Here is an 8178-nt window from a genome sequence, read left to right on the forward strand (position 1 = left end):
TGGATGCATCCTCTTTCGGTTCTCCGCCTGACCGTCTTCCCGAGATAGTTGAGGGTCACGTTCCTGTCTTCCAAGTAGCTGGAGACGATGCCCATCAGCCACTGGTCTCCGCAGTGGGTACCTAGTTCCCTCAGGATTATTGGCCACCAAGCTCCGTCGAACGCGCCCTCTATATCCAGGGAGACTATGGCCGTCAACATTTTACTATTCAGCCCCTCCTTCGCGTAGGTTATGACATCGTACAGCGCGTCCTCTGTGCTTTTTTGCGCCGTGAAGCCGTATTGTCTGGGATTTAGGCCTGTTCCCTGCGCTAGCTCCCACGTCAGTCTTTTAAAAATCATTTTTTCAAGGACTTTTCCCATTACCGGGAGCAGGCCTATGGGGCGATAGGATTTTGGTACCCCATAGTCTTCCTTTGAAGGTTTTGGGATGATTCTAATATGTGCCTCCTTCCAGCACTTTGGAAAGTATAGAAGCCGAAGGCACTGGTTAAACAGAGCCAGGATCGTGGGGCTGGTCCGGAATGCCCTGTGGCATATATCCGACGTCAGTCCATCAGCTCCCGGCGCCTTGCTGGGGTTCATGCCCTTCAGAACCTGGTCCGCCTCATCTCCAGTGAATGGCACTAGTTGAACACCCTGCGGGGGCGTTCTTGCGGCCCTCCGGATTTCGTTTGCTTCCTCTCTGATTTCCTTGTGCCATTCCCGGTCCTCGGTGGGGTCGTCCGGTGGGAAGAAAGTGTTCGTGAGCAGCTGCGCTGACTGATGTTCGTCGAGGATACTTCCGTTTACAGGGGACCTGAGAAGACACTCCATGCTGGTGTCTTCTGTCATGCACTTTTTAATAACCCTGTACGATGTTTTCCAGAGCTCTTCGCTCTTTTGTTGGGAGCAGAAGTTCTTCCAACTTGAGGTCATGCTCTCTTCGATCATCTTTCTGTATTCCTCTCTGGCCTGGGCGTACTCCGCGTAAACAGCCCCCCTTCGTGCCGGGTTTGCTTTCGCTACTCTTCTCCTCAGAGTCTTTACCCAGGTTTTCATGCTTCCCAGCTCCTCGGTCCACCACGGCGTGCTCTTCGCCTTTGTATTCTCGCCCTTCAGTGGTATCGTATTTATGCAGGCGTCCTGGATGGCCTCCACTATTTCCGCTGTTACGGTTTCAAGGTTTTCAGTTGTTTCTGCTGTTTCTATTCTTGCCACAGTTATGTCTCTTTGTTCCAATTGCCGCTTCAGAGATTCCGAGAACTCATGCCATTCTGCTTTGCTCGTGTCGTATTTCCTTGTCGTTTTTCCAGATCTTTCCGTTCTACCCTCTCCCATAGACAGATTGAACCTTATTCGTCTGTGATCGGAGAGGCCCGTGTCTTCTAGTATCACTCTCCACTCTTTTACCTTGTCCAGCCAACGATCTGAGCACATCGTGACATCCACGATGCTAGAGTATTCCCTGTCTCCTCTATGGGTGTAGAAGGTCGGTGTTGACCCTTCGTTTAGTATGCTCAGGCTGCACTCCGAGCACAAGTCAACAATGTCTGCTCCTCTGCCGTCCTGAGTTCCGCATCCCCACCAGTGGCTTGAAGCATTGACATCGCCACCGGCTATCACTCCGGTTCCTTCTGAGGCATGAATGATGGCCCTCAACTGGTCAAGGTACGGGTTTATCGGGCGGTCCCCCTCAAAATATACGCTCAGTACTGCTACAGAGAGGGAGCCATACCTGATCGCCGCTGTGGCTATATTTTTTGTGACATGTTGAGGGTTGACTATTATGTCAATCTTAGGGTCCAGTATTATTATAGCTGCTTTTACCGGTCCTTCCCCCTGGGTCCGTTGCACTACCCTGTGTGTAGTCGTCATGTAGCCCTTTGACCCCACGTATGGCTCTTGCAGCAGCAGCACACTTACTCCCGTAGCCTCTGCTTCCCTCAGGCACTCCTTCGTGGCCGCATATCCCCTGCCCAGGTTCGCCTGCATCACTGCTATCGGTTTACTTCGTGTAGCCTGCTGCGCCGTGTTGGGTCCTGCCATGTCGCCCTTAGCAATATCTAACTTGAGACCTCGCCAAGCGGTCCCATTTCCTCCATTCGGGGCAATCAGCGCTATAAGCCGGGTGATCCTGTTTCTCCGGGTTCCTGCCCTGCCTTTCGCAGTTCACGCACCTCGGGGCCTCCTCCCTTTTTCGGCACTCCTTTGTGTCGTGCTGTTCCGCACAGTGGCCACATGCCTGCGGGTGGGTGCAGTCCCGCGCGTAGTGCCCAAAGCGGAGACAGGCATAGCATTGTATGACTGGGGACTGGTCGTATGCCGGCACGACCTGGTATCCCAGCCTTACCTTCCTGTCCTTGAGGGACGACCAGATGTCTGCTTCGGCCTCTATTATGATGTTTGAGACTTCAGGCTTCCTAGATCTGGTCCTCCTCAGTACCCGCATCCTCGCTTCTACCCCTTCCATGCCGCCCAAGAGCGCCGAGTTTTGTCTCGTGATGGCCCCCGGTATCTGGGCATCCGTGAGACCCTTGACTACTCCTACTAGTCTCAGGAGGGGTTTCCTGAGTGCGGTAGTTGCGGTCTTGAGGTCTGGGCACTTTTCGGTGATGGCTGCCCTCAGCGTCTCTCGGTCCTCCTCGCTTGCTAACCCAATGGCCGCCTTCTGTTTCTTGATACCTCTGAAGTATTCTACCCCTATTCCTAGCGCCGAGACGTCTACATTATCTTTTACTCGGTCTATGACCGCGGTGCTGGTATCTTTGGGGTCCTTCGATTCTATCGTTAGGGGGAACTTAGGCTTGGGCGGAGGGCTCTGTGAACTGTCCTTACCCGTAGTCCTTCTCTTTTCCTTTCTGGCCCTCTTCCTCGACCCTGCCTTCATCCAGGGGTTGCTTTCGTCATCTTCCTCCTCCGTCTGCGGTTTTTGGTCCGTCCTGGCTGTAGGCAGTGCGGAGGACTTCGCGACTTCGGTGTAAGTTAACAATTCCTGTCGCATTTCCCTCATCTCCCTCCTCAGTTCCTCGTCCTTACCCACCGTTCCCAGCTCTTCTTTCATGACTTTGACCATTTCCTCCCTGATCTCCGCTGGCTCCATTATACGGTGGATGGGGGCCCTCTCCAAAACATGGGCTTCCTCTACTATCTCCCTTAGTTTGCAGATTTCCTCTCGGATTTCCGCGAAAGGTCCTGCACTACGGAGGGAGCCCACCTCCTCCCTCAGTTCTTTCAGCGGTTCACGGACCTCCCTTCGAAGGACGTGCTCGAGATTGGGATTGGGTACCTGGTTAGCGTTTGGAAGCCCATTCTCACTTCCTCCTCTGTTCCGGCTCTCCATTTCCGCCCTCAGTGTCTCTGTGCATTCCGCCTGTCTTCTCATTTCGGGTAGAAGACTTCCCTGGTATATATTTCTCAGTTCTTCCATCCCAGTAGTTACTTTTGAGATGTCCGGCCAGGCGGTGGATCGACTCTCCAGAGTTTCTCTAAGGGTAGTTACTTCCCTGGTGAGCCTTTCCACCGTAACCGGCGCGCTGTCCAGTATTGCCCTCCTTAGTTCTCTTAAATCGTGGGTTAGGCCACTAAGGTCTGCAGTGGCTCCAGTCTGGGATGTTTTCATGCCTGCTGCAGTGCTTTTGGCAGCAGTTTGGATGTCCTTCCTTGTTTCCGCTTGTTCCATTGCCAACTCCCCTAATGGTCTAACTATGTCATATTCCAGGACTTTTCTCGTGGCTGCAGAGTCTCCCTTTAGTTGGGAGATTTCTTCCTTTAGGGATAGGGTCTTTTCTGTGAGCTTTCTGAGTTCCTCTGCTTGTTTTTTGTGTAAGGAGGCTATTTCTCTAGCCCTACTCGCTTTCTCTCTTTCCAATTCTCCCACAACTCTCTGCCTAGACTCTGATAGCCTAAAGACTATGCTTTGTAGGGTATACAACCGGTCGACAGCCAGCTGCCTCACCTCCTTTTTTAAGTTCCCCGCCGCTCGACTTTCCAGGGCCTCTTTAGCCTCCTCCATCGCCAGCGTTGCCTCTCTAGGTGCATCCCCTATGGTTCCCATCCCTATTGAGAGGCGCCGCGTGGCCGGACTGTCGTTGAACTCAACTGGCGACGAAGCGGCTGCCCTTTCCAGCTTAGTGAGGGTGTCTGGGGGTCCGACGGCTCCGGCCGCTCCGGCCGCTGCCGCGTCAGCGCTTGCGGCCATGTCCGTCGCTACCGACACCCTTCTGGTCAAGAAGCCACAGGCTTGGACCGATGTTACTCCTTCGTCTCCCACCAGTAATTTTTGGGCCTTTATTTCCGGTATCACGGCTTTCCGGTCTCTTAGTTGCTTCTCTATCAATGACGGATCCGGGACCTGGGTTTTCTCCTTGTCCTCCCGGGTAGGTTAGGTTAGGTTAGGTAGGTTAGGTTAGGTTAGGTTAGGTTAGGTTAGGTTAGGTTAGGTTAGGTTAGGTTAGGTTAGGTTAGGTTAGGTTAGGTTAGGTTAGGTTAGGTTAGGTTAGGTTAGGTTAGGTTAGGTTAGGTTAGGTTAGGTTAGGTTAGGTTAGGTTAGGTTAGGTTAGGTTAGGTTAGGTTAGGTTAGGTTAGGTTAGGTTAGGTTAGGTTAGGTTAGGTTAGGTTAGGTTAGGTTAGGTTAGGTTAGGTTAGGTTAGGTTAGGTTAGGTTAGGTTAGGTTAGGTTAGGTTAGGTTAGGTTAGGTTAGGTTAGGTTAGGTTAGGTTAGGTTAGGTTAGGTTAGGTTAGGTTAGGTTAGGTTAGGTTAGGTTAGGTTAGGTTAGGTTAGGTTAGGTTAGGTTAGGTTAGGTTAGGTTAGGTTAGGTTAGGTTAGGTTAGGTTAGGTTAGGTTAGGTTAGGTTAGGTTAGGTTAGGTTAGGTTAGGTTAGGTTAGGTTAGGTTAGGTTAGGTTAGGTTAGGTTAGGTTAGGTTAGGTTAGGTTAGGTTAGGTTAGGTTAGGTTAGGTTAGGTTAGGTTAGGTTAGGTTAGGTTAGGTTAGGTTAGGTTAGGTTAGGTTAGGTTAGGTTAGGTTAGGTTAGGTTAGGTTAGGTTAGGTTAGGTTAGGTTAGGTTAGGTTAGGTTAGGTTAGGTTAGGTTAGGTTAGGTTAGGTTAGGTTAGGTTAGGTTAGGTTAGGTTAGGTTAGGTTAGGTTAGGTTAGGTTAGGTTAGGTTAGGTTAGGTTAGGTTAGGTTAGGTTAGGTTAGGTTAGGTTAGGTTAGGTTAGGTTAGGTTAGGTTAGGTTAGGTTAGGTTAGGTTAGGTTAGGTTAGGTTAGGTTAGGTTAGGTTAGGTTAGGTTAGGTTAGGTTAGGTTAGGTTAGGTTAGGTTAGGTTAGGTTAGGTTAGGTTAGGTTAGGTTAGGTTAGGTTAGGTTAGGTTAGGTTAGGTTAGGTTAGGTTAGGTTAGGTTAGGTTAGGTTAGGTTAGGTTAGGTTAGGTTAGGTTAGGTTAGGTTAGGTTAGGTTAGGTTAGGTTAGGTTAGGTTAGGTTAGGTTAGGTTAGGTTAGGTTAGGTTAGGTTAGGTTAGGTTAGGTTAGGTTAGGTTAGGTTAGGTTAGGTTAGGTTAGGTTAGGTTAGGTTAGGTTAGGTTAGGTTAGGTTAGGTTAGGTTAGGTTAGGTTAGGTTAGGTTAGGTTAGGTTAGGTTAGGTTAGGTTAGGTTAGGTTAGGTTAGGTTAGGTTAGGTTAGGTTAGGTTAGGTTAGGTTAGGTTAGGTTAGGTTAGGTTAGGTTAGGTTAGGTTAGGTTAGGTTAGGTTAGGTTAGGTTAGGTTAGGTTAGGTTAGGTTAGGTTAGGTTAGGTTAGGTTAGGTTAGGTTAGGTTAGGTTAGGTTAGGTTAGGTTAGGTTAGGTTAGGTTAGGTTAGGTTAGGTTAGGTTAGGTTAGGTTAGGTTAGGTTAGGTTAGGTTAGGTTAGGTTAGGTTAGGTTAGGTTAGGTTAGGTTAGGTTAGGTTAGGTTAGGTTAGGTTAGGTTAGGTTAGGTTAGGTTAGGTTAGGTTAGGTTAGGTTAGGTTAGGTTAGGTTAGGTTAGGTTAGGTTAGGTTAGGTTAGGTTAGGTTAGGTTAGGTTAGGTTAGGTTAGGTTAGGTTAGGTTAGGTTAGGTTAGGTTAGGTTAGGTTAGGTTAGGTTAGGTTAGGTTAGGTTAGGTTAGGTTAGGTTAGGTTAGGTTAGGTTAGGTTAGGTTAGGTTAGGTTAGGTTAGGTTAGGTTAGGTTAGGTTAGGTTAGGTTAGGTTAGGTTAGGTTAGGTTAGGTTAGGTTAGGTTAGGTTAGGTTAGGTTAGGTTAGGTTAGGTTAGGTTAGGTTAGGTTAGGTTAGGTTAGGTTAGGTTAGGTTAGGTTAGGTTAGGTTAGGTTAGGTTAGGTTAGGTTAGGTTAGGTTAGGTTAGGTTAGGTTAGGTTAGGTTAGGTTAGGTTAGGTTAGGTTAGGTTAGGTTAGGTTAGGTTAGGTTAGGTTAGGTTAGGTTAGGTTAGGTTAGGTTAGGTTAGGTTAGGTTAGGTTAGGTTAGGTTAGGTTAGGTTAGGTTAGGTTAGGTTAGGTTAGGTTAGGTTAGGTTAGGTTAGGTTAGGTTAGGTTAGGTTAGGTTAGGTTAGGTTAGGTTAGGTTAGGTTAGGTTAGGTTAGGTTAGGTTAGGTTAGGTTAGGTTAGGTTAGGTTAGGTTAGGTTAGGTTAGGTTAGGTTAGGTTAGGTTAGGTTAGGTTAGGTTAGGTTAGGTTAGGTTAGGTTAGGTTAGGTTAGGTTAGGTTAGGTTAGGTTAGGTTAGGTTAGGTTAGGTTAGGTTAGGTTAGGTTAGGTTAGGTTAGGTTAGGTTAGGTTAGGTTAGGTTAGGTTAGGTTAGGTTAGGTTAGGTTAGGTTAGGTTAGGTTAGGTTAGGTTAGGTTAGGTTAGGTTAGGTTAGGTTAGGTTAGGTTAGGTTAGGTTAGGTTAGGTTAGGTTAGGTTAGGTTAGGTTAGGTTAGGTTAGGTTAGGTTAGGTTAGGTTAGGTTAGGTTAGGTTAGGTTAGGTTAGGTTAGGTTAGGTTAGGTTAGGTTAGGTTAGGTTAGGTTAGGTTAGGTTAGGTTAGGTTAGGTTAGGTTAGGTTAGGTTAGGTTAGGTTAGGTTAGGTTAGGTTAGGTTAGGTTAGGTTAGGTTAGGTTAGGTTAGGTTAGGTTAGGTTAGGTTAGGTTAGGTTAGGTTAGGTTAGGTTAGGTTAGGTTAGGTTAGGTTAGGTTAGGTTAGGTTAGGTTAGGTTAGGTTAGGTTAGGTTAGGTTAGGTTAGGTTAGGTTAGGTTAGGTTAGGTTAGGTTAGGTTAGGTTAGGTTAGGTTAGGTTAGGTTAGGTTAGGTTAGGTTAGGTTAGGTTAGGTTAGGTTAGGTTAGGTTAGGTTAGGTTAGGTTAGGTTAGGTTAGGTTAGGTTAGGTTAGGTTAGGTTAGGTTAGGTTAGGTTAGGTTAGGTTAGGTTAGGTTAGGTTAGGTTAGGTTAGGTTAGGTTAGGTTAGGTTAGGTTAGGTTAGGTTAGGTTAGGTTAGGTTAGGTTAGGTTAGGTTAGGTTAGGTTAGGTTAGGTTAGGTTAGGTTAGGTTAGGTTAGGTTAGGTTAGGTTAGGTTAGGTTAGGTTAGGTTAGGTTAGGTTAGGTTAGGTTAGGTTAGGTTAGGTTAGGTTAGGTTAGGTTAGGTTAGGTTAGGTTAGGTTAGGTTAGGTTAGGTTAGGTTAGGTTAGGTTAGGTTAGGTTAGGTTAGGTTAGGTTAGGTTAGGTTAGGTTAGGTTAGGTTAGGTTAGGTTAGGTTAGGTTAGGTTAGGTTAGGTTAGGTTAGGTTAGGTTAGGTTAGGTTAGGTTAGGTTAGGTTAGGTTAGGTTAGGTTAGGTTAGGTTAGGTTAGGTTAGGTTAGGTTAGGTTAGGTTAGGTTAGGTTAGGTTAGGTTAGGTTAGGTTAGGTTAGGTTAGGTTAGGTTAGGTTAGGTTAGGTTAGGTTAGGTTAGGTTAGGTTAGGTTAGGTTAGGTTAGGTTAGGTTAGGTTAGGTTAGGTTAGGTTAGGTTAGGTTAGGTTAGGTTAGGTTAGGTTAGGTTAGGTTAGGTTAGGTTAGGTTAGGTTAGGTTAGGTTAGGTTAGGTTAGGTTAGGTTAGGTTAGGTTAGGTTAGGTTAGGTTAGGTTAGGTTAGGTTAGGTTAGGTTAGGTTAGGTTAGGTTAGGTTAGGTTAGGTTAGGTTAGGTTAGGTTAGGTTAGGTTAGGTTAGGTT

This window comes from Cydia strobilella, chromosome 3 (genome assembly GCF_947568885.1).
Source record: "Cydia strobilella chromosome 3, ilCydStro3.1, whole genome shotgun sequence".
NCBI classification, from domain to species: Eukaryota; Metazoa; Arthropoda; class Insecta; order Lepidoptera; family Tortricidae; genus Cydia; species Cydia strobilella.